We start from the raw sequence: 6023 nt of genomic DNA on the forward strand, positions 1-6023 counted from the left end.
ACCACGACTGGAACATGCCAAACTGGAACTCATACTCCATGTTCTCAGTTGCTAGCATCATCTGTACCTAATAGATTCATTTCCAAAATCCAGAAGTCTCAGCCTTCATGAATATGTTGCTCAGGGCTAGTGTATCAGACACAGCAAGCTCTGAGGTTAGGAGCCATCACAGCCTCTTCCAGTTAGGAAATTGCAAGATCTCGGTTCCTTCCCTCCCAGGAGGATTCTCTATGAAAATTTGCCTACATCATCCCCAACAACCAGCTCTGTTTACCTAAAGCTTCCAAAATGAGCATCCTTTGTCATACTCAGCACCTGTTCTCCTAAAGAAGCCATTTAAGTGTTCAAGAAAGAGTCAGAAAAGATCTGCTCCAAGATTTCTGAATCTTTCCAGACAAAGAAATAGCAACAGCTTCTCTTGATAAAAATAGTTCTAGTTTCTCTTTTTTCTCCTTAGGCACACAGCTATGTATTCTCATAATAGATTTATTTTTATAGTAAATACTGACTGAAGATATATACACAATATATATTATAATATATAATAAATTATAAATGAATTACTTTTTAATATTCTCTCCTGTTCCACATAGTATTTGGAAGTGCTTAAATAATATCTATAAATTAATAGAACTAATTATAATTAAAATAAATTTTAAATGAACAAGCATTAGGGAAATGTGTATTAGCCACCATTGTTACAATTATATAGTATGGTTTTATATATATATATATATTAGTTCAGAAGGAAATTGCAGATATTAGATGATTTTTAATCTACAAAGATATCAATTTTGTATGGTTCAATCTGACATATTAAGCTATTCCAACATATGCAATTTGGAATATGTTCCTTGTGAAATCATTAGGAAAATAATAATGTAAATATGTAGCTTTTAGGTCCTATGAATTACCAAAATTGACTCACGGTTTTTTCTCTAAGCATCCTGGCAGGCAAAGTAAAAAGAAAACTCAACCATTACATGATTATAATCTATTAGGCAGAAATGTTTCAGTCCATCATGGATGAAGAGATTCCTACAATAGTATGTTGCTCTGAAATCAGTTGCTCATGGAGAGTTAAGTACAATGTACTAGAATTCAGTGAAATAGACACTGTGTCATGAAGTAGACTAGTAGGTAAGCCCCTTCAAGGCTATGATGTTGTCTGCTTCAAGTACTGCTGCCCAGCACCCAGGACAGGACTCGGTACGAAAGGGGCACTCATTGTATATATGCTAACTATTCACTGGTTGTGAACAGTCAGCATTCCTACCGCAAAGGCTAGAGCAAACTCCATAAAGCTATTCCCTATTTGAAAAAAAAATAATAGTTAAGGAAATACTACGGAAACCCTGAAAGTACCTTTTCCATAAAGAGCCAAGAAATTGTGAATCAAGAATGGTGCTTTTAGTGGTCTGGTTTGGTCAAGAGAGGAGGCCCAGAAAACTGGGGAGTTAATCAGATTGCATACTCCCAATAGTAGTTCTTAAATAAATCTTGGGTCTTTGATCAAAATTGGTTATCAGACCATTCTCAGGTGTATGTTATTCTGGAGTGACTCAAAATGGTATGAGCGTTGTAAAAATTAAATAGGCAGGTAGTATGTTTTATGTTCTTTAATGGCATTTGAAGAGCAAGGTTTTCATATAGATAAATGGCCAGCTCTGATGCAGTCTGAAGTCGTTATAGTTATAGCTGGGGCTTTTTTTTATGTCCACACTCCACCAGATAAATGAGTTCCAAGTATTTTATACCATAAATCAAGTTTAAAAATATTTTAACTGAAATTAGTGCATAGGTGTGGATTATGTCACTCAGACCAGGCTTAAGGGAACAGTAGCACTTTTTAAAAGAAAATTTGTATTCAAGGATCATAATTTCCTAGCCATCTGATGGGGAAAATTAGTTGTAAAATTAATCAGAAATTAACTTAAGAGTGCTTACTTCAGCAGCACATATGCTAAAAAAAAAAATGACTAAAGAAATGGACATGGGAAATGTACAAAATTATTAGATAAAAACAAGGAAATTAAGGGACATTTACCCAAATTAATCATTTTGTTTTAAAATAATTGATATCAAAAATTTGAGTAGTAATCACTGCCTAACATGACCAGTTATCAATGGAGACCACAATGAAACAATGTCAGTAGCTTTTAGGAGAACACCTGTCCTCTATTCCACATAAAGCATGCCTGGATATTTTCCAAAAGGTATTCCAATCATTCAAATATCATTTAAACCCAAGAGAGACCATACACAGCCCATTTTATCCTATTGCCTATTAGATCTTTTTTACCTGTCTGTCAGAAGATCAATTTCTGCTCGTCCTAACCCTCAGTCATATTCATAAGGACCCCTAATTGTGAAAAATATATGCCATATAATCCAGTTTGTTCCAATTTGCAGAAAATGAAAAGAGGCCATAAGCAGCCCTCTTGAATGTTGATACTAACACAGCAGAGTGAGGTGGAGAAATAAATGTGGAAAACAATTGGGCAGTATTTACCATAAATCAGGTTTCTTGAAATTCCTTTTCATCATTCAAAAGATGGAGAGAGTTGTATGAACCAAAAATGTGTAGCAAACTTAAATCATATTTCCATTTAAATATTATATATATTAATTATTACAATTATAAAGATTCTATATAAATATAAAATAATGTCTAGGGCTTGATTTTAAATGAAATGAATGGGATGATATACCATTTACGACTATAACAGTGTTATAGAAACACACATATGAGAAAACAAATTATAAACTTTGGAGTCAGGGAGTCATCAGGACTAGGAATGAAGAACCAAGAACAAGAGTAGAATAAGGGAGGAAAGGGAGCCTGGAACCAAATCCTGAGCGACTCCAACATTCAGGATGCTAGCTTTGTTATTTTAACCACCTCATTTTTCTCTATTCTAAAATGAGAATAATCATGCTAACAACCACAAAATGTTGAGTGGACTCAGTGATAATGCATATAAAATATTTACCATAAATGCCTAGCCATACAGTAAGTACTCAAAAAATCTCTCTATTGTTACAATTATTACCATGTAAACAGGTAAAAATCATCACAATTGTATTAAGATGGTGGGATATTACAGGTAACGTTTGCTTTTCTATTTTCTAAGCATTTTGCAATTTTATATTACCTTTATGATGTTAAAAATTTTAGAAATGCAAAGATCCGTGAGGAATGTAGATTTTCTTTTTATATTTAGCAAATTGCAATAATTCTCTCTATATATTTGTGGACATTCTCCATCTTGGAGTTGTTACTGGCAACTAAAGTGGTCGAATTGGGGAATCAAGCAATTTATCGCCGCAAATGTCGCGTGTAATGTAAGTATTTCAATTCTCTGTTGAATTAAGAAGTATTGGCTTCTGAGCCCATCCCAGGGGGATTAAGGTGTCAGTAGGATTGTTTTACTTAGTATTACCTCTAGACACTGAATATGAGCTGGAACCATCTGGGTTATATGTCTGTATGCAAATGAACTTAAACAATTCTCTCCAGATAAAATTTTAGGATTCAAGGAGCATGTGTCCATAGCCTCATGAGAAAATATAGTAGGAGATGTATCCTCTTCTGCCTCGGGTCCATTTCATTTGAAGGATAATCCTATGGAGAGCAAAACACTGGGTCTGTGGCCTCTAATTATCAAAAAGTTTAGATCCCTGAGATGCCTAGGAGCAGAAGAAAGACAATGTATGTTCAGAGGGAAGAGGAAATAGGCAATGAGAGGTCCTCTTACCAAACACTGTGGGTCCTGGGAAAAAACAGTGATACCCAAATCATTTATTTCTCCACTCCAGGTATCTCCCGGGAATACACCAGCAGCAGTCTTGGCGTTCAAATCCATCTACAGCTGAATGAAAGTACGTCAACCATTAATCTGATAGGAGAGAAGGAATGAAAATAAAGGACCCAAATTATGTGAGGAAATGAGAGAACGTCAGGTCTGAGCTGTAGACTGGTAGCTGGAAGGAAGGCTTAAACCCCAGTTACTCAGCACTCACCAAACCCTACCCAGGACCGTTGGGATTCGCGTGATGCATATTAAAATAACCCAAAATAAAGGAAGACTTCTCAAAGGGATATTTAGCACATGACTGGAAAAATTATCAATAGTGAGGATAAAGATTTAGGTAACAATTTAAAAAGCCATCAGTGAACAAGAGATCAGGATCTCTAAGCGCCGCAGTCTCTGGGATGAAATTCAATCCACATCTTAAGATAAAATACTTGGGGCTGTGTGTATAAAGACGTAGCCTCAGAACATGAAGGAGAAGAGGGAAGTAGCTGAGTCCCTACCCAAGAAAACAAACGTTAACATCTGATCATTTCATTTCTCTACCTGCATTCACCAAGTGCATCGGGTTAATTCAAAATAAAAATAATTTAATTTTAAAAACCTTCTCAATCAGAGGAAAATCTAAACAGGATAAGGAGCTTGATGAGGCTAAAACATGGCACTGAAGAAGATAAGAAAGCACATGAATCTGAGAGGCTCATGCCGTGCTAGTGTACCCAGGTTCTTACGCTGTAAATCATGCCTGCCTGCCTAAGCTAGAATTGTGGGGCATGGAGGTAAAGAAGACAGAATTGAAACTTGTATCAAAAGATTTCTACTATTATTTGTATCTGAGAGTAGCTCTCATGTAGCTCATCAGGGCAATCAAATGAGCAATGATAGGTGCTCCAATTTTTTTTTAATTGAAATATACTTGACACAAAGCATTGTATAAATTTTAGTGGTACAACATGTTGATTTGACACATTTATATATTGTAACATGACTACCCTTATAGTGATTGTTAGCACCTCTATCACATCCATAACTGTCATTTCTTTTTGTGGTTGGAATAATTAAGTTCTAGCCTCTTAGCAAGTTTAATGGTTATAATACAGTATTATTGTCTATATTCACTCACAAAAACCTACAAGCTAATTTCAGTCCCTGGGTTCTTAAGTCTTGACCCTCTTCTGGAGGGCTGATGTTACGCAAAGGAGAGAACCAACAGAGAGTGGAATGTTGGGAAACAAGGGAGAGTGAAGAACATTCTGAATGTTAGAGTATGCTTTGTGTGTTGTAACAAATGCCACTGGGCAAAGTACAATTTTATGTTGACTACAATGAAGTAATCAACTAGTTTCCATTTACTCTGAATTCTTTCATCGCACAGTAACCATTAAGCATAGTATTAAATTCTTAACAGTTTAAATCTGATTACTTTGACCAGAAAACTAAATATCCAGTATGTTTAGTCTAGATATTCCGTGTTTATAAAGCATGGTCATTACCTAAAGGGGAAAAGAAAGCATGGTTTCTTACCTAAAGGGGAGAAAAAAAAAACCTCAAAAAGGGAAGTGTTGATGCTAGGGGAAGAAAACCTTCAATGGTGAGACTGTTCCTGTGGTCTGACATAGTCAGTCCTCTCTAATCAGCTCTTCAGATATGACTTATCTGTTCAGAGATGAGATGAAGGAAAGAGGCTTGGGTTCTCTCAGATCCAACTAAGAACTAACATTCTCGTTCATGAATAAGTGGAGAAGAGAGAAGAGAACATGCTGCGATGAGTGATGTTTGTCTTAACATGATTGTGTCCTTTCTCTGAGTCCCTGAATCATCCTGTGTCTCTGAATCATCCTACCAGGTCAGAGTAGGTACTTAATTGGGAAGAATCTGGAAGATTATTTAGTAGGAAAATTCAATGACTTAGAATAAGACCACTTTTTAAGAATGTGTTAATGATCAATTTACTAACACTCCACTTGTCAGGTTCATGATCCAAGAAGGTCTTTTTATTACCTATTAAAGAACAGAACCATCATGGCCTCAGTCCAGAATGAAAAAGTTTAATGATGAATGACGTAATAATGTCATCGTTTTGTTCAAGCAGCTTTCTAGAAACACATCTTAGTGAAGTGTGCCCCAATGTTTCTGTAAATAAAAATTAAAATGGATGGCTCAGGTTATTTTTCTGTATGGGGGATGCTGAATGTAAAGTTTCCTCAG

This window comes from Camelus ferus, chromosome 10, assembly GCF_009834535.1.
Source record: "Camelus ferus isolate YT-003-E chromosome 10, BCGSAC_Cfer_1.0, whole genome shotgun sequence".
NCBI classification, from domain to species: domain Eukaryota; kingdom Metazoa; phylum Chordata; class Mammalia; order Artiodactyla; family Camelidae; genus Camelus; species Camelus ferus.